The sequence below is a fragment of the Marmota monax genome, unplaced genomic scaffold (assembly GCF_021218885.2).
Source record: "Marmota monax isolate L192 unplaced genomic scaffold, Marmota_monax_Labrador192_F-V1.1 WCK01_AAM20220418_F8-fsc00079, whole genome shotgun sequence".
Classification (NCBI taxonomy): Eukaryota; Metazoa; Chordata; class Mammalia; order Rodentia; family Sciuridae; genus Marmota; species Marmota monax.
The window spans coordinates 3,499,505-3,520,727 of record NW_026694099.1 but is presented as its reverse complement, the minus strand read 5'-3'; the positions used below and the strand labels follow the sequence as shown (position 1 = coordinate 3,520,727).

The 21,223-nt window shown below is 39.1% G+C and overlaps 1 long non-coding RNA gene across 1 annotated transcript in view; it reads right to left on the bottom strand.

The window, feature by feature from the left end:
* LOC124107198 (uncharacterized) overlaps nucleotides 1-8,630 on the bottom strand; it is a 54,178-nt gene extending 45,548 nt beyond the window's left edge. Inside the window, exons 1-2 of the long non-coding RNA XR_006856317.1 lie at nucleotides 8,549-8,630; nucleotides 7,053-7,155 (exon numbers count right to left, since the gene is read on the bottom strand). This is a non-coding gene — a long non-coding RNA (uncharacterized LOC124107198). The remainder of the gene's footprint in view (nucleotides 1-7,052; nucleotides 7,156-8,548) is intronic.
* Between the last annotated feature and the right edge of the window lie 12,593 nt (nucleotides 8,631-21,223).

Sequence of the window (21,223 nt, the reverse complement as noted above, 5' to 3'; positions counted from 1 at the left end):
TGTTGCCTGACAAAATGTGTGCCTTTGAATCCTAAACTTACACTCAGCACTGTGAGGTACCCACTCTCTGGAAAGCTTCTGGAAATGTAGGTTCCAGGATCCCAGCTACCCTGCACTTTTCTATGCATGCTGTCTCCAGGGTTTTGATGAGAGTGAAGAGCAATGGAATCTTTACCTAAAGTCAATCTGCCTTTTCATTCTCTGTGCCCTCCCTTCCACTGACCTCCTCACTCCCCCTTTCCTCCTCTTTGCTCCCCCAACATCCCCTTTCCCTCTGTCTTTGGTGTAGAAAGTGTAAAACTGAATGTTTATACCAAGGTTATGCAATGCCTTCCCACTGTGCTGCTGGGAGAGAGCTTTGTCAGGCCAGTATTACTATGCAGCTCACAGAACCACAGACACTTTTGCAGCTAGAAAAGAATTAGAGATAACCCTGTGAAGTGGTTTCCAAATTATATTTTCGTAGTGGAATCTTTGGTTTAAAGAAAATTCTACATAGAATCACAATATATAAAACTGATGAAAGTGGAACTGCTCTTTGAAACAAAGAAATAAGGAAGTCAGAGTCCCTCATCCTCATCCTCCTCCTTGCCTTCAAGAAGCTCTGGTCTCCTCAGAAAACAATTTAAACCCCTTGATCTCTGCTAGCCCCTATCTGAGGACCATAAAGATCAAAGATTTTATCCCAGGTAATGTACCTTTTAAGTTACAAGGACACAACTACAACCTACATCTACAACCGTAGGTTGCTTTGCCACTTGAATAGAATGTGAATCTGGTGCAGAAGAAAACAGAATAACCTTGAGCAAGGGGCAGAATAGTTATGTAACTTGAATAAAAATTTATTTAGCATTTATACTGTGTTGGGCAGTAAGCAGATGTTACGCATAGAACAAAGAAAGATTTATTCCCTCAACTTTCTAAGAGTCCAGTTAGTAGAAAGATGTGCAAAACAAAACACAATAACCCTGGGTTATGAAGCAAACAACACGGGAAGGAACTTCAACCTTTCATGTTGGATCATGGAATTTGAATGTGATAGCTTTTTAGCTATGATATGGAAGCCTGGGAGCTAGCCGGAAAAGGAACATATAAGTGGAGAGGACGTGTGGGGCAGTCTAGGAACTTCTGGTACCTTGGTGGAGCCTATGATGGGGGAGGAGGAATGGTGGGCAATGAAGTTGGAGAAGCAGAAAGGACCAAAAGGAATTTATCTTGTGAGAAAATGGAAAGAATTTGAGAATTCTGAGTAGGAACATGACATTGAAGTTAGAAAAAGTATTTTTAAATGATGAGGATGCAAAATAGAACCACAACCATGAGGCTAACAATGAAATTCAGAGCCTAAAGGACTTAAGTGACATGCTGGGTGGGATGAAGGAAGGTGGGAGGTAAGAAAGGACTGGGTTTCTGTATGGCCTATGGGGAAGATGGTTGTCAGCCCCTGGGCTGGGGATATAGAGGGAGATCAGATTTTAGGGTCACAGTAAAGGGTGATTGCTTGGGTTCTGAATATACTTAGTTGGAGAAATTTTGAGGTCCCAATGCAGAAGTCTTATGTTTGCTTTTAGAAAAATGCTAAAAGTCCCTGAGCCAAAGACTTTGAAAGGAGGGAAAAAGAACAAAGTCAACTCTACCATCTAACTGGTACGTGGAGAATAAACACCCCCCAATGAAAGACTGGGAAAGGCTCATCAGAGGTGTAAGATAATGTCTAGGGAGAGAAGTGGGGGGGTGGGTAGACAGACACAGAGAGAGAAAGAGAAAGATCCCATGAAAACCAAAGAAGGAAAGAATCTCAGTAGACTGGAAGTGAGTGGCCAACTATGTGCAAAGCTAGAGAAGGTGAGAATGGAACATTGCTGACTAGTTTGGCCACAAGGCGGTATTCTGTGGTCTTCTCTGAGCAGTTTAGGGGTGCGACACAGATACAGGCTGAAGCACCCCTCTATCAGTTTGGGAACAAATGTAAAGGGAGAAGAGGAGATATTTGTTAGAGATGGTTTCTTTCAAGAAACTGTCCCATGAAGACAAAGGAAAATGTAGGTTTTTAGTTCAAGGAAAATGTGAGATAAACTTAGGATTTTTCTTTGCAATGGGAAGGACTTGAGAGCTAAGGTCAGTGAAGCTGGCAAGGCTGAGGACCCAGGAGAAGTAGAAATAGCCAAAGGAACAGAGCCCAGAGGAGGTAAACCTCATTCCCAAACCCTGGAGGCAGCATAGTCAAGAACAGATAGAAGAGGGATACAAGGTAAGAGGCTTCTAAATAGTTGTGCAGAACCTGAGAATATTCTTCCTTCCCAGATAGCAAAATGCAGGAAGTGAGAGAGGAGGTGACAGGACAGAATCTGAGGACAGACAGAAGTTTGGAAGAATCCCTGAATTAAATATCTGAGGATAGATAGAAAACACACTGATGGGGCATGTGTTAAAATTGCCCCTTGGTGGTGAAAGTATGACCCAGTCTAGAGACATGTGAGTTTCTGGTTCAATTCTAGTTCCAGGCAGCTGTCTATCCTTAATCCACATGGATTAAGCCATTGGGGTCAGGAAACAGAGCAAAGGTGATGTGAGATGCAGCACCATTATACCCAAGCAACATGCAGACACTGGAACAGAAGTGAAGGAAAGTGCACATTCTGAAAACTTTCTGAGTTTCAGCTTCCGTCATGAAAATTTCATCATCTCTCTCTCTAAGCCTTCCTATACCCTTTGGGCAGAGACAAGCCAAATTTCTCCTTTTGCTACTAGCCACATACTCCCACTACTTTGTATTTACTTTCAACTCTACTTTCCATTTTTCAGTGTCATTAGGACCAGCCACAGCCCTATAGGATGACTATGTCCACAGAGGCCATTTGCAGTCCATCAGAGGGCAGGTATGTTATCTCTGTTCTGGGAAGATTATATTGTATACATAATCACCAACACTCCCTATCTCTTTATGGTCAGTTAATAACAATCTGTCTTTCCAAAGACTGCAACGAATTCAGGAGCTGTTGCCTCCAGAGTATTTTCACAACTAAAATTGCTCTTAGAGATGGTAGAGGGAAAAAAAAATCAAATTAAGTCATTTCCCTCCTACCCTTTTGCTACCTACTTGGAAATCATTAGTACAGATGATAGTTAGCCCAGCAATAGCAATGCAATCAAAACAACCACATCCATCTCAGTGAACCATGTCACCAGCTTGGGTATTCCAATGGCTACTAATTAACAGTGACACACAGTAATGGCCCCAGCAGCAGGGTCAGCACAGCATTAGTAGTGCCTTAATGCAGACAGAAATGATAGATATTAAAGTCTTTTCTCCAGCCCCAAGGAAGGAGGGGGAAGTAGAATTGGAAGTCACTTGACAACAGATACCACAAGTTAACAGTTTCCCTAAAAGCAGCAGGCTTCCTAACCTGAGAGGAAGAGAAAATGCTCTATGAAAAAGAATCCCTGCTTCAGGGGATCTGGTATAATTTTATGTTTAATTTAACAGAACATGAATTTAGTCCCAAACAAAGGAGACCATTACCATGTGGAGTTAGGAGGAAGGTCCAGACTGGGCCAACTGTTTATTCTGAAACCTTTCCTCTAGTCCCTGAATTAATTTTTCCTAAAAAAAGGATTTTTTAAAATGTTAAAACCTATATTGGCTTTCTACCATACTAGGACTGCAGCTCAAACTTTTAGAAAGGGAGAATCAACAGCTGTCCAGAGGGAAACTTAAAAGTCTGCTTTCCTTAAAAGAAATCCCCCTCCAGCCTGTGAAGAACCCCAGTTGGACTCCTCAGGAGCTCCAGTAAAGGAGCAATTGTGTTACTTGGCTAAGATTCTATAATAAAGGACTGTCCTTGTGCCCTCAGGCTCTGCATGGTTCCAGGCAACAGCAGGTGCTCATTAAATATTTGTTGACTAAATGAATAAACCCACCCCCAATTGTTATCCACTTAGCTCTGACTAGATGATCAAATTATAGTTTGCACCTATCCCTGAGCAATGTTTAAGAGGATAAAATACGGGTTTGCTTTGGGACTGGGGTGGGGTGAGAAGATTCAGCTCAGGGAACAGCTGGCTAGTAAGGAGAGGGGTTCGGGGTAATCTAGGACAGCATGAGGGCCTTGGGCACCTGTCAGGAGAAAAGTGGAAATGATAAAGGTGGTAGCAAAGACAAAGGTGTCCACCTGGGAACTGGAAAGGGCAACCTGGGTGGCCTTTCTCTTCTGGAGAGGATGTGTATCCCAGACCCATATTCTGGATGCTTCTCTGTAGCCCCTTCCCCAGTCTCCAAGGGAAGCAGACTGTGTTTGTTTGTTATGCACAGCACTGCAATACACAAACAGATTGACATAAATTTATGCCAGCCTTTCTTGTTTAAAAACATGAATTATTCAAGAAATATTACAATATTAATTAGAAATCATTAAAATACGAGTGTTGGGGGAGGGCGGAATGAAATGGTGCATTAGCAAAATCGCATTTAGCCCAAACATAAAGTGTGCCAAAGCTGCTTAATCATTGTTTTGATAGTCAAAATACCATAGCACCAGTTTCACAGTACAGGGGAAAGGAAGCTCTTGGAAGCTTCTGCTTCCCATTATTATTGGGGAAATTAATTATTTATGGAACTCCGGCAGTATACTGGGTGCTCCAGAAGACACAAATAAGGCGGAGGTTTTTGCCCGGAGGGCACAAGAGCGAAATCAGAGCAGCACAGAGTTCTGACACACACTTCCAGCCAGTGATTAATGATCAACAGTACGAGGGGCTTTTGCTCTGACTTTTTAGTTTGCTCAATGTTTTAAGTTTTCAGCCTTTGGAGGAATCACAAAGTGAATGTTTTTCCTAAGGAATGCCTTGGAAGAAGTAAGCTATCAGAAGCCCATAAGTGAGAAAATGTATATAAATCTGGAAAGTCAAGGATATATTTACAACCTATGGAGAGCAGGAGAAAGAACCCGGATCCCGAAGGGATTTCACTGTATTGAAAGCAGGTCTGGAGGATCCGGGTGTGATGTTGATGATTTCATATATATTATGGGTCCATTAACTGCTATTGTTACACAAAAGGTGCACATGGCATAGCTTCTTTAAACTTTAAATGCTACAACATTGGTGAATGTGTACATCATATATATAAATATGACACTAGTATTGACATATAGTGATCATTTGAAAATGGCTGATAAATTAGTGCACTAAGACCAGGACACACAAAGAATGGGTTTATGGTTGTTTTAAATGGACCATCTGGACAGTAGAATTTAACTATTTCATGATGGTAGGCTATCTTCCTGAGGTGCTGCCTGGAAACACAAATGGAATCCTCATGACCTTAATTGATTACAAGAGCTTCCAACTCATTCTAGTCAATGAGCAAGTGATTATCACACCCTGCAGGACATGAGCAAGACAGAATAAAAGCAGAGTTGCAGAAAGTCCGTATTAGAAACTAGTTCTTCTCTTGCCCCATTTAACTTGGTTTATGCCCGGCAATGGAGTGTGGTCAAGCCCAAGCACTATCAGCACTGACTCTTTGGTAAAAAAGAACCACTTAATCTTTCTGTTGTATCCAAATGGATAGGACTTTGGATAAGCCAAGAACATTCAGACTTGCTGCTTCTCCCTCTTTTAAATACTAGCTAATCTGTTGCATGATGAAAGCATCAAGTCCACAGTTCCTTAAGATCCTGGACCTAGTGACACCACCACCACCCCCAGGAATATCCATTTCACACATCAAGGAGAAGAGAGGGAAGGGAAGGTTTGAAGCTGGGGTGGTTGGAATATAGAGTCAGGAAACAGAATGGGTCTAGATAAAAACATATAAATGAATCCAGAAGCAAGAGTCTCAAATACATTGTGAGAATCCAAATGCCACAGTAGGTCAGAGTCTAGCAAACAACATAGTCACAAAAGAAGAGGTGAGTGATTTCTCTGGGGCTCCCTCCCACTGAGGGCTTTTAAATTCCTGTTCATGATTCTTGTGTGCCTTTCCTCATGAAATGCCTTAAAGTTGCTGAGGGGGGTCTTCTAACATCCAGCATAAGGCCCCACCAGGCTCAACAAATATGTGAGGGGCAAATGACTATGTTTTAAAATTTTGAATCTAAATCTATGTACAGTACTTCCTACTTGACACATATAAATTGACCAGTATTACTAAAAGGCATGGAGGCAGGGACTGAAATAACTGACTATAAAAATCAAGGGTAAGGAAAGCAGTTAAAGAACCTTGTAAGTTGCATAGCTTTACAAACTAACTTGGCAGCCCCCAAACAGCAGACAGCTTGTGACATTTGCATTGGCACCTTGCATATTGCCCAGTATTGTCATATATTCCTCCTGGAACTGCCACTTCTCTTGTGAATAGAGATCCTCATTCTCTTTATTCTGTTAGGAAACGCAAGAATCTGCCTTCAAACACTGAGTTCCTCAGTGTAGATTAATATTAACCAACTCTCTTCTCTCTCAAAACACACACACACACACACATTCATATAAAAGGGAAAGCTAGTATATTAACTTTTTCATTAGATCCACTTATTTTTTTTTCTAGAAATGTTTCTTTTAGCTTCTGGGAGTGGGAATAGGAGTTATTTTTAAGTCTGCAATAATAGGCTGCAATAATAGGCCAGAAAAACAAGCAGCAGAATAAAATAAAGGTAAAAATCCATTTGGAAGAAAATACAAGTGTAATGAGATACTTGACCCACAAGCATGACCTCAGTAGCTGATCAGAAGCATTGTGGTTTCCAAATAATCAGAATGCAATTTAATATAGTGGAAACTGCCCAGGTTACAAGATCAAATGTCACAGTTTACATTTTCTTCAGTTCATGTTTACAAGCACTGAATATCTCTACTGATATACTGATATCAAAAAAAAAAAAAAAAAAAAAAAAAAACAGCTCCATTTAAAGAGAGGAACTTACAAATACTTCTAGAGCAATCCATTCACTGGTCAGGCATTCAGGCTGAGTTCAAGTTTGTCTTTCTAAGGCTCTGTTTCTGTTATCAGAATGAAGTACAGGACAAATGGCAACAACATTGGTAAAACTTACCTCTCTATTGGTCATGTTCCAATTAAGACCATGGATTAAATTCCCTATCCCATAACCATATCCTCTACCATGCAACATAGGCCAAAAAAGCAGTGTGAGATTTCTGGAAGGGGAAAAGGTTAAGATGAGTAGAAATGCATGCAACACACACACACACACACACACACACACACACACACACTCACTCCTAACACTGAAGAGTTAGGTAGTACTGGATATTATCTAGAAGTTATGCTCCAGACTGATCGATTAAGAATCTCCTGGATCCAATAGAATATTTTGGGAAAAGGAAACATATTCCAAAGGACCACAACCATCAGTGTCCTGAAGTAGGAGTCAGCCTACCCAGACTTGAGACTCCTCAGAGCCACTGGTGAGGTGTGCCACTGAGAATCCTGATAGTGCTTCTAGGCTCCTGCTGATCCCAGAGCAGAAGCAAGATGAAGAATCACTGTCTACTGGACAAGGACTCCCTCAAGACTCTTCCCTGGGCTGAATACTTCTTAATGATTCTCATTAAAGGCAAAAGTCAAGAATCTACACTTTGTTTTTAGAAGGGCTCTCACATGTGGCACTCAGTTTTGCCAATTCTGGTCTTAGTGGAAGTTCATAGTGCCTTCAGTATGTCTGGAGAATTATACCATGAGGCTCTCCATGAGTACCCTTCTACTCCCCACAAATCCTCCATAAGTAGATTTCCAAATGTTAGAGTATGGCTAAGGCTAGTTACAACTAGTGTATACCATAGCATAGACACAGTTAGAAGTAAGCACACTACCTATATGCAAGTGTTAAAATTGCAGCAAGGTGTGATTATTTATATTCTATGTTCATATAAAACTCTGCTCCGTATCAACCCGCTATCATATGTCTTCTTTTCAAAAATTCTTCTCTTTGGAAGCCTGGCCTCATGGCAACTTCTCCAAACTTACTTCTGGATAGAGATAAACTGCACTGGTAATCACAATGTAATATATAATTTACTGTAATGAGAACAAAATAATGAGGGGACTCAAATAAAATCCCTCATTCCAGTGCCTCATACTATTTCTTATTAAAAGACAAAACAAAACAGGAAATCTGTGTCTTGTCCATTGCAAAGGCTCAGAGAGAATATGCTTGTCCTAGTGCCAGTGCTCAGTCTGGGAATATTCTGTGGGCAAAGGTACAAAACCTGCATAGAATGCTAACCCTTGCCCACTGGAAAAATTAAAGCCAAGAAACCAGAGCAGAGGAGACAAGTAAATATCCCCTTTCCCCGTGGCACCTCCCGCCTAATGGGAATCGTAGTTAATGATCTGAATCGAAAGCGAAGTCTTGTTTTATGGAATGCTCACTCTTTGTTAAGCAAAGCTGTTTGGGCAAAGGACCATTCTATTGATTTAAAAATTGATTTCTTTTTTTCCCCCTTCATATAACTAAAACATGACTCACAAATCACAGCTCTTTTATTCTTCTGGCTGCAACCTAGGCTGAATCTTTCCCAACCTACTCACCGAGGAATGTCTGATGGAGATGCGGGAGGAGGAAGTGAGAACATTTGGACAGAGATTGTTCAAGATTCTATTAAAGGTTTCAAGTGGCTTCCTTTGAACATTTGGTAATTTATATTTCGAGTCCCTTGGTGTAATTATTGTAATTATCATTAATCATCAACTTCCAGACCCAATCGAAATGCAGAACATTGGAAAGGTCAAAGCAGTGGAGAATTCTACTATCCTTCACAGAAGATATGAGGCATTAACATTCTGATGCTCCACTTGTGTGACAAAGATTGTAATGAAAACAGAAAATAGCACAAGATTAATGTGTTCTCATGAAGAGAATTATCATAAGGAAAAGAGAAAGTGGAGCAAACTTAACCCTCTCCTGTCACAGCAGCATAGTGATAAGATGGGTTAGGCTAAGAAACAGGCACTGGCAGCTCAACCTGGCTCTGATGAAGGTCACGATTTCATCTTTCCTTGTGGAGCAACAAAAGACAGGAAACTCACTCAGGAGCATGAAGGGTCGTGCTTTGGATAGTTCAGTGGATCCCTGGTTGTGTATCTGTCTCCTTCCCTACATATATGCCTCCTAATCAGACCCCACGCTTGACCTTCCAACCATATAACAACTACCTTCTGGAAATCCACCAGGTCCTAAACAGAACTCACTATCTCTTTCTCATTCAGACCCATCTACTGGGGACAAAAAGAGGATGATGGTTCAGCATCAAAGTTCTGGAGATACACACACACACATACATACACACACAGGTTCAAATCCCAGTTTAGTCATCTATTGTATGATCCTCAAAAAGAGGCTCACCCTTCCCATGCCTCCATTTTCCCATTTGTAAGATATGCTTTATAAGATCTGTTCCACTGTAGTAGTATTCTAATTACTCGGGACATAGAAACTGTTCAATAAGTGCCAACTATTTTTTTAATTATACTTTCTTCCTTATTATGAAGTTTATCCAGTTATTGAAACAAAAAAAGATGAATGTACCAATTGTTCCATATTTCTCCATTTCCATCCCCTGCAAAAAAAAAAAAAAAAAAAAAAAAAGCAGAATAGAGCTCAAATCCTGTCAATTTATCCCCATAATCTTCTCCCTCGTGTATTGTGTGTGTGTGTGTGTGTGTGTCTGTCTGTCTGTCTGTCTATGTGGTTCTTTGGTTTTTGTTGTTGTTGTCATTTTGTTTTGGGGTTTTTTTGGGGGGTACTGGGGATTGAACTCAGGTGTACTTAACCATTGAGTCATATACTCAGCCTGGTTTTATTGTTTTTGTTTTTTGAGACAGGGCCTTAGTAAGTTGCTGAGGCTGGCTTTGAACTTGTAATACTCTTAACTTTAGCCTCCTAAACTCTGGGATTACAGGTGTGTGCCACTGTGTCTGGCAAACATATGTGTGTAGTTATTTAAACATCTGTGGTAGGAAAGATATTTACATAAAACAAATGCACAGTTTAATAAGTAAGTTTAAGACAATCATATCATAACCATCAGCTAGGTCAGCAAACACAAGATTACCTGTACCCAGGAGTGTCTGTGAGTACCACCCTCATCTTACTCTCCTCTGGATGCTTAAAGATGGTCAATATGCCTCAGATATTTTCTTTCAGTTTTTATTGTTACTGCCTTGTTTGGGCCCTTATAAGTCTTTCCTGCATTAATTTAATAATCAAATTCCCACTTCTAGCCTATCTCCATTCTAAACCATCAGCCACATGGGAGCCAAAAGTATTTTCAAATGCATGAATATCATAATGGGCTTCTGCTAAGTTCCATCAAAGGCTTTCTAGCACCTTCCGCCATCGCTCAGATCCCTTAGGAAGGCACAGGAAGCCATGCCCAGCCCATCTCCAGCCTCCCCTCCCACCCTCTCTCCTAAGCAGCATCTCCATGCTTCAGACTGACTGAATGCTCTGCAAGCACAGCCTGGTGTTCTGTCTCTCTGGCTTCCATGACCTTGTGAATGCAGCACCCTTGGCCTGAAAGGAACTTTCCTTCTGTGACTAGAAAATCCCTCCTAATCCTTAAATGACTCGGCTCAGGCATCATCACCTCTCTTGGAAGCTTTGGAAGCCTAACCCTCTTCTTCCCTCAAGTAACTTTAAATATTCATCCTATGTCCTCGCAGCACTTAAAATATTGTTCTCTGTGTATTTATGTTGTGTTATAATGTGTGTAGGTTCCCATCCCTGACTAGGTCATAAATTCCTGGAAATAGGGCACTGTTTTTAATCTAAACCAGTCCTTAGCCCTGTGCTTCATATGGAGTACACACTCAGGAAATTCTCTTAAATAAATCCACACATCGTTCTCGTTCTCTATCAACACTTACAGATGAGAAGAACACTAGAATAAAATTCATGTCATTCTTTTTGCTTCTTATTAACCATTAAGGTGGGAAATGAGTTGGAAAAAAAAACTCTTAGAGGGAAAAGAAAGATTGTGAATTATCTATGTATTTCCAAGATTATTCAGGTTTTTTTTTTTTGTACTGTGAGCTGATAGAAGACAAGGTAGGGCTTGCTCAAATGCACCAGTAGGCTAAAGATAATTGTAGTAATTTGCTGAAATGTGTCCCCCTAAATTGCCCCTGTATAATGGAGAAAGGAATTGAGAAACATTATAAAGAAGAAAAAAAAAACTAAAGCTAACTTTTTATGAGAGTAGGAATATGGGAGAATTATACTATACCAACAGTTTTCTGAAGTTATGTTAAGAGATCCAGCAGGGAAAGCCATAAAGAACAATAATTCCACCAGAGAACCCAAAGGTATGAAGCACAAGGAGTCACTCCCAGTACCCTGCAGAGGGGCACTGTTTATCATAATGCCAGAGGCAAACAGCTGCCATGAGAGTGGTAAATACTATAGCTGATCTCTCTGAAGAATCCCTCTCCATACCCCTATGGATACAAACCAGTGACAAGTGTCTCAGTTGAAGTGAGGTGGCTGGGATCCACTTGGAGGGATCAAGAGAGTTCCCTGGGTACAGAGATGATGGGAGCTGTGCCAATGGAGTCTCCGGCTGGGCTGACCAGGGAAGTGGTTTACTGCTGCAAGCAGTGACATTGGAGAAAAACAAAATCTTAATCAAGCAAAGGAAAGAGTACTGAGGTCCGAGGGGTGAATCAAAGTCTGAAATGGGAACTAATAACAGCTTTAGAAGATAAGAATGAGTGTGAGATGCATTCAGGCAAGTGATTCCTGACCGAGGCTGTGGGTGAAGCTAGGGAGCCAGAGGGTGGACTCCCATGAGCAGTGCAGACAAAGCTCTTTAAGGATCTGTTCAGGATTAAGCAGAAAAAATTTTTGGAAAGAATAAAAATATTAAGGTTTCCTTCAAGTGTCTCTCTTTCATGGCCCCGCAGTGAAGAAGTAGATGTAAATCATGGAAATACAGAGTTGAACAAGGTGAACACAGGAAGGAAGAAAAACAAACAAACAAACAAAAACAGTAGCAGAGGAGCCACATGATGGGTGCCTTGACTAGTTCAGCAGATCCACAGCTACATCCAGCCTTCATCTCAGGGGCCAGAACATTCCTGATAATGACCACTGCTGGGCTCAGATAATTGTCCCCATCCTCTTCTATTAGCCTTCTCACTCCCATCTGATCTGGTTTCCCTGCTTTGCCCATCCTTTTCAGGCTAAATATATGTCTGATGATCTCCCCTGATTTTTAATTCAGTTTCTCTATGAGATGAGTCTTTCAGCTAAACCTCCCCTGGGCTACATGATCCAGAGCCTTCCTGCTGGATGGGGGCTGTCATATTCTGCACCCTGACCAGGCTCAGGGCAAAGGGGAATATATCCCCCATCACATGCTTGTGGGTCATAGAAGAGCTCAGAAGAATGTGAATTCTGAAAACCACTAATAGGCTTAGTAGGAATGGAGTTATAGTGGTCATAAAAAAACCAAAGATAAACAAAATGAAGTTTTGAGTAATAAGATTGTTTGCTAAGTTGATATACTCATGAAGCTGATATGTAACAAAGGGTTTTCCAAAATATTTTCAATTGATTTGGTATGTAATCCAACATGGAAATGAATTAACACTTTCAGAAAAGACCTAGGCAAACTCCTAAAAACTCAGAGACCTGGGCATGAAAATTAAAACCTTGGAAGAACAGACATTCCATTTATCCCTAATTCCAAAGGATGACTGGAGTTTTAGCTCAAAGGAGAAAAAAAAAAAAAAAAAAACACAGTAGATGTCATAGGTTTGGGTCTAAGGAGATTGCATCTGATTAGAAGGTGAATTCCTGAATGAACTCATCAGGACATCCTTAAAATAAATATAGAGGAACATTTCCAGATTTGTGTACAGCCAGTTACTATGGAAAGAATCATGTATGTCTTCCCAAAAATAAAAGTAGAGTTAAACATATCTAATTATTTCAGATGAAAAAAATAAAACTGGAAAATTCCTTTCAACCAATACTGAAGGCCTAACTAATGATAAAGCATAGTATAAGAAAGATACAGTAGTAAGAAATAAGGTATCACTAAGATCTGACAACCATTTTAGTCCTGGTTAAAATACCAGTGAAAATGTATACCCCACTCAGCATCAATAAGTCTATTAGAATGAAGTGTTGGTGAGTCCCCTGAAATATGGTCCTGAAAGGGATGTTCACACCACCACCTCACATCATCTAGTGCCTACTAGAAGTCAGGAGACTCTGGAGTTGGCAGGGCAAATACTGGGTGACAATGGGGAAGCATTCTGCTATCCCAGCATATCCAGTGCAGGCCTGAATTCTAGCCAAAGCAGAGAGACTGTATGATTAGATGCTGAATGCAGTTGAGAGATCATAATCCTGGACCTGTACGAAATAAATGTCTAGAATCAGTAAAACAAACCCCCTGAAACACAAAAATATTCAAAAGATACTGTGTGGTTAGAAAGAGTCATGGGTAAACAACTCAAGCTTACAATGATGCATTACCAATGTGAGAAATTTTGGGGAAAAAAAGGGAGAATTAAAGCCACAGTTACTTACATGACAGTCAAGAACGTACACTCAAACTAGATTATCTAGGTTCAAATTCCAGCCCCATTGATTGCTTAGCTATATGATACAAGGCAACCTATGCAACCTCTCTGTGCCTTATCAGCTTGAAAAATAGAGGCTGTTGTGTGGATTAAATAATTTGTGAAAAGCATTTAAGGGAATCTGAAGCACTATGCATTTACTGTTGTTGCAATACAAGACAAGTCTTATAATGTTCATAAATCTAAACATAAAGCAGAGACTCACATGAAACTCAGGGGCCAATTAGAAGGTCAAGGCAACATTAATTGAATCAATAACTACTTTTTATGATACTTTGCTAGATAGTTGGGATGCTACATTAAAGACTGAGTCTAGATAAAGGTGTTAGAGTCACATAGCTGTGTGATTACCAAACCCCATAAGGACAGAATTGAGCTAGAGAGCATTTGAAAATTAAAGTTCTTCTTTTCTATTCTCCTTTCCTGGAAAATATAGTCCAAACTCCATTCAGTGGGACCATCTGTGCTGGTAGTTGGGGGAGTCATCATGGCACAAAGCTGGGTATTAGAGCTCTGGGGAATAAGGAAATGCAATGTAGGGAAGGAGGTCATCTTGCGTTTCAACAACTGAGTGGAGTGAGGAGGTTGCACCACAGAGGATGTTCCACACAGAACAGGTATGGGCCCTGCATTACATTCACAGGCCCTGATCAAAGGACAGAATGTATCAAGGCAAATGGGAACCAGGTTTTTAACTAACAAAGATAAGAATTGCAGATAAAGAGAGAACATTAGAAAAAACTTTGTGTGGGGCTGGGGTTGTGGCTTAGCAGTAGAGCGCTCGCCTAGCATGTGCGAGGCCTTGGGTTTGATCCTCAGCACCACATAAAAATAAATAAATAGAATAAAGTTATTGTTGCAACTAAAAAATAAATATTTTTAAAAAATAAAGAAAAAACTTTGTGTGTTGCATTATAAGCATCGGTGTCAATTCAGATTTTCCATGAATATTAATAAATATCAAAATCAATATAAATTACTGACAACATATTGCCCTATCACCCTTGAATACTTTAGTATATTTTTCTTACCCACATGGATGTTCTCCTACATGGCCCAATCTAGAAAGACAGGTTTTTCCTTCAAGTTTTAGACGGCCAGATCTGTAAATGGAGCTGGCCTAGGGACAGGGCCAGGAAAGAAAAAAAGAAGGGAAAAAAGAAGATCTCTCCCATTCTCCCAGGCTCACAAGAACCTCTCTTCCCAGAAAGACTGGCTTCTCCCAGATCTTGTTGCCATCATCCACTGCACAGCTTTCTGATTTGGCCTGTTCTGGGGTCAAAGCTGGGAAACAGAGGAGTTGTGGGCAGGGTTAGGATGACTCACACTCACCGCTGCCTTATTAGTTCTTTATGGTCTGACTTTTCTACTCAAGCTACTTGCCAGGCGTACATCTCTGAACTTACTGTGTGTGTGTGTGTATGTGTGTGTGTGTGTGTGTGTTGTTTTCTTTCTTTAAATTCTAACCAGCCTTTAGTCATTATCACTGGGATAGACGGGCCCTATTTCTTCCTGGTGGATACCAGCCCCAGCTTCTTTCTAGTTGTCAGCATAGGAGACCAGCTTCAAGAGCTACAAGCTGTGAAGTCAGATGGACTCTGAAGCCCCTGTGCTTGGTTTAATGCTTTGTTGTTGCTGTCTTAAAATTCATTATGACTTTATCATTGAATGTGTGTGAATAAAATTCTATGAAAAAATAGAACCTGTGCATGAGCAAAAGAGACATGTACAAAAGGTATGTGAACACTATTCTTTACTGCCCCCAATAGCAGGTAGCATCCATGGGTAGAAAATTCCAGTAGACTCAAAATGCATAAGATGTTAGTGAAAGCAAGAGCAAAGGTATTACATCTCTACTGATTAAGTAGGGTGGTGACATCCAGGCTTTCTGTTAGAACCAGCACTGGCTTTGAACACAGAGGAAACAGTGATGTTTTAAGAAACCAAGTGACCAAGGAAACCTATCATATCCATCTTTGCTCATGTCACTTCTCTGTATTAATCAACAGCTTACACTGAAACTGATGACTTAGAAGGAAAAGAAATGATAATTGATCCTTTATGATATAGATCTGTCCTTTAGTCCTTCCTGACTCATCAGTAGGGCAAAGTAGAAATATTGGTAGAATGCGAGCAAAGCAAGAATTGAAATTATAAATGTGCAGCATTTCCACTGTTTTGACTAAAAAAAAGCATGTATGAGTTGTATAATTTCAGTGATTCTTCACATCAAGTAAATGCTCTTACATTATATTTAAAACTAACATTGTATAACACAAAGATGGATAGTAAAATTCATGCTAATAAACTTTTTATACTTAGAACAACATTAAAGAGCACATAAAAACATCATAATAAGAAGACAAAAGACAGACAATAGAAGAAAGGAATAGTTGATATTTTACTAGCTTTCTTGTTACTTCTTTCTTACATTTTGAACAAGGAGCTCCATATTTTCATTTTGCACGGGGCCCTGAAAAATTTGTAGTCACCCCTGTCAATTTAGCCTGAATTCAAATCAAATTTCCTCCTAAGGATTTCCTAGTTTATTTGCCACATGTTCCTCCCCAGTCAGATCCAGCCAAAAACACTTCTTTCTCCACCCCCAGTTCAAAAGTAGTGTTTACTTGAGGGTTAAAATCCAGAACACTTTAGAAGTAAAACAAAGCAATAGATCCTCCTCTGAAGAATCTGGAGGGACAGGCAGATTGACTTGTTGGCCATAACTTTTTACTCTATTAGATTGGCAGGAATATAGCCAGTCCTGGTTGGTTAAGTATCAGAAGTAGTAAAATGTCTGAATAATCAGATCAGTTGCAAAATTAAATTGACTTTTCATTTATGACCATGATTTTCCATTATGGGCTTTTTGTAAAGAGCAGTGGACATGATTAATCAAAATAAGCCTTAGCATGTTAATTAAAATTACATGTCTTCATATGTAAAAGTACAGCGGCAATATCAACATCCAAGAATCACTCTTAGGATATAGCAGCATAGAGAAGTCGCTCAATAATGCATATACGTATTTGTACTTGGTCAATTATGAATCATTGTCTAAGTAGGTTGGTGTGGTTTCTATTATAATCTATTACCTCCTTTATCCTAGAGACCATTTAAAAAGTAATACAGCCATTGTAAAATGCTTTATGAAATAATGCATGCTAGGAAACTATATATATATATATAGTTTATTGGAATAATCATATTCAAAAGAATTCAAGTTTTTCCTTGAATTAATCAGTCTCCTTGTCCTTCTCTTCTTGCCTTTACCATTTTTCTCAAAACTTTAAATCTGAACATTTTCCTTTGTTCTTAAGAAACCATGGGAACTGATCAAATTCTGCTGCAGTGTTTCCAAAACTCTTCTGTCAGTTCACTGTTATGCTTTTTTCCCACCTGATCAAATCAACTTACAGAAATGTCTTGACTTGTAAAATTCATAGAGAGGAATAGACTCACCCGCTGCTGAAATGATAAGAACACTGGAGATAGCCATGATTGGAAAGCAAGTGCTGTTGTTTACTTTCGAGCAAAGGGATCTTCTAGTGGTACAGAATTAAATGCTAAAGTTACACTATTCCCAAATTATTGACACATATGCATATTTTTTAAAGTTATTTTCCAAGCACCTTATTCTTATCTCTATGAAGTTTGTATTTAGTTCTATTTTATGCAATAAGGGTTCCAAAAAAAAATACACAAACTTCATAAGTTAGACTCCCAATCCACTCCCATGGTTATAGTTATATTTATTTTGGCTTATGTTCCCCGTATTATTCTCCAGGACAGAAGAAAGACACACTAAGTGATATGAGCTTAAGACAGAAAGGACAAGTGTTACCCAAGCAAGTTGATAATTTACATGTGCCATGTAAATGCAAGTTTTTGCAGTTATGTCTCAATTATTTGTGATATTAAGGGACAGGGAAGGCACAGATAAAAGAATCATAGCATCTCAGGGGTGGAAGTACTTAAAGGTCAGGCAGTTCAATCATTCATCCGATGGTTAATTTAACTCCAAATCCTACTTCGTATACCAGGTAGACTTCCAGCATGTGCTTGAATATCTTTAGTGATGGCAAAAGGCTAGCTCATTTCATCCTTGAATAATTCCATTAAATTTTGACTCAATCTAAAGGACAAATCTTCCCATCCCTCTGTAACTTCAACACCTATTCTTTGATAGTGAAAGGCAAGGACCACGATTTTCCGTCTTTGTATTTCCAGTGCTAATTACAATGCTCAACTGACATGTAGTAAGGTTTCACTGTTTGTCAAATAAAAATGAAACGTAGAGATAAAAATTGTATCACCCAGGCCTTCTTCTCTCCAGACCAAACATGATTAGTTCCTTCAGGAGTTCTTCTTTGGTCATGAGTCTGAACTTCCTTATCATTCTGGCACCTTTTCACTGAATAAGTTATGCCATTTCTTTCTAATTGTATTTCTCCAAGTTGAAACAGAATATTGCAAGTTTGTTTTTATAAGTACATAGTATACGGATTCCATCAACCTATATACTACATTTCAAGTAATACAGTTGTGGATGAAAACATCCCATCTCAATAGCTACACCTCCTTTATCAAGGCATTGAGATCAAACCAAATCCAGCCCTGGCTGCTGTGGCAGTACCATGTTTTTCTGAACTATGGATTTTTAAATTTTTATTTTTGTTAACACAAGCACTGAACTTCAGTGAACCTTATTTTGGGGCTGTAAACCTCTGGAGGCAATGGGCATCAGTCTAGCCCAGGTTTGGTCCTGTTACTGCTCATTACTGACTGTGGGATCTTGGCAAAGACACTTCCATTCTCCAAAACTCGCTTTACTTTGTTAATAAGGACGTGAAATGTCAATTACTTAACTATTTCTTGCGGGACAGTTGGAAGAAAAGAGGTGCCATTTAGTGATTCAGGAAAAGAAATTTGACAACATCCTAAGGTCTGTTCTAGATGTGTTAAGCCAGATGCCTATCAGATGATGAAATTGTTCTATCAGTCAAGTAGAAAGCACATCATCACATACATCAGTTGTTCAGGAGACAGCAATGATCCAAGCTGGAGATTAAAATTTGGAAACTAAAAAGTACAGAGGTATGAAGTCATGGTAGTTAGTAAGCTGCCAAGAAAATGAGACTAGAGAGACCTCCAGTATTGGGAAGAAAACAGAAGACACCAAGAATGAGAGAACCATCAGAGAGAAGACGACCCATTAGTGAGTGGAATCCTGGAAGGGAAGACAGTTTCAAGAAAGAGAATTGCTGTCAAACCCTGCTGAAAGGCTGAGTAATTAGAGGATTCATACCTTATCTACATATGCAACTCCATTGTCTTATATATCATGTAGGCCCTCATGAAGTGGTAAATGTTATTTTAGATCTTGAGTCAGCCGTCTATAGTATTTATTATATCTCCCACATTCAATAGTTTGAAACTATCACAGATTTGAAGTACAAGTCATGATGATACATAAGAAATGGCTCTCTGGGGCTACAACTGAGTTTCCCTCCCCTTTGGAAAAGTTGCTTAAACAGTTATGATACTTTTAATGATGGCAATAGTCTCTCCATATTTTTTCCCTTTTGCTCCAAGGAATGGCATGGAAGATCTGACCCATTGCCCTGCTGCTGAAGAATGTTATTTGCATGTAATTAGTTCTCCAATTTTACAGCCTAGTAAGTCTAAAACAGACAATTGAGTTCATCTGATATGGTTTTTCCATAGTGAATTCATGCTGGCTTTTGATGATTCTTTTAATACTGTACCTGACATCTTTATAATAATGCTTTCTCTGAACTTACAGAAGACGGAAAACAATTTTTTTGGATGACTTACATATTTTTTTTCTATCACTCTTCATCTTTCAAAAATTACACTTTCTCATCTTTAAGTCTCAGGCTCTTTTCCTATTATTAATGATAATATATATAAATTGGTAACTTGATTTCACTTTGAACATCTAAGTAGATGCAACATTGGCACAATGTTAACAAACTGTCCTTGGTGTTATCATTACTGATTAAATAGCTTTGATTCTCTCTGACTGTGAGGTACTGGGCAAGTTACTTAATAGCAAGAAGCCTCAGTTTTCTTATCCGTAAGGTGTGGGACAGTAATTGCCAAACTGTAAGCCTTTGTGAAATGTACATGAGAAGTTAAATAGAAAAATAACTAGATAGGAAAGTAAAGCAGGTAGCACAATATCTGCCATTGTTATTAAGTATACAGATCAAATTTCCTAACCTCTTTGGGGCTCCCAGTTTCTTCTTTCAAAGGTCATTCTCCTTGCCAGAGAAAGCAAAACAAATCAAATAAGTAGAAGTCCTGCTCTCATTTAATCATTCGCTTTATATCACAGGTACTCAGACATAAACCTATCCTTCTGTATGTGTATGTGTGTTTTTCAAACTTTTATAAACCTCTGTTCATCTGAATCTTTATTTCGCCTTTTCTGGCTACTTGTGTCTTTGTTACTTTTTAATCTTCAGTGCTTTTGTTCGTTTTAAAATAAGAACTAATTAGAAGGTAACTTGTTTTCCTTTTTCTTTTTCAGGTATTCTTTTCTTTAGATGCTAAAGTCAAATTAATTTAATCCTCCAAAAGTATCTAACTCTCTTAACCCAAAATTCATTTGAAAACATGGATGCATCTCAATCTTCTCTCAAAAGCTGTTACAAGGGACTCTAGTGTATATAACCTTCTGTGCCTAGCCTTCCTCTTTGAGATCATAAACTCCAAGTTTGACTGATTTTCTTGTCCCAAGATTTCTATATGTCAATTTAATAAAAAATAAAAAGAAGCTTTGTACACCTTACTTTAAGGGAGATGACATTGGCTAGCAATCAAGTATAAAGCTTTTAATATGTCATGCTTTTACTTAATGGAGACTTCCAATATATTCTAGTATAATCAAAGCCAATCATCAAGTAGATTTTTCATCTATGCCAATTTTTAATTCACTGTTAGAAATACATGACCAATTCTTTTCTCCTTACTAGGAAACCCATAGTAGTTGTAAAGGTATTATTACTAGTAATGAAAAGCATGGGTTCTGGAGGGTCCTTTCTCTTGGGTTCATATCTGTCTCACCACCTGTTTTGTAGGCTATAATGGATAACTTTGTACAGTCCATGCCTCAGTCTCCTTATTTAAAAAGAGGCAGATAATAGTAACAATCATATGATTGTCAGAAGTACTGGATAAAACCAACTGTGTAATGATCCTGGCCAACAGCCTATGACATAGTAAGAGGTCAATTAATGGCGTCTGTTGATGAATTATCCATTCTATTCCCTCTAGGGTTTTCTTCTTTGTAGCCATTTCATGAAATATGATAAGTCCAAAATGTTCAGCATGTTCATTTATATTCTCTATGATAGAAGTCAATGGAATATATAAAGCATTTATACTACTCGGAGATCTTTAAGCACAAAACCTTAGTTAATTGTGTGTATATTTTCAACCTTCCCATATAACTGCATTATTCCACCACGGCACAGCTCCATACCCTCTCCAGACCTTCCTCTGAGGCATAACATCGAAACCACGTATAGTGCCACCTGCAACTATGGTTTATTTCAGTTGCTCCTTCCTTTGGCACTGTGGTGTCAT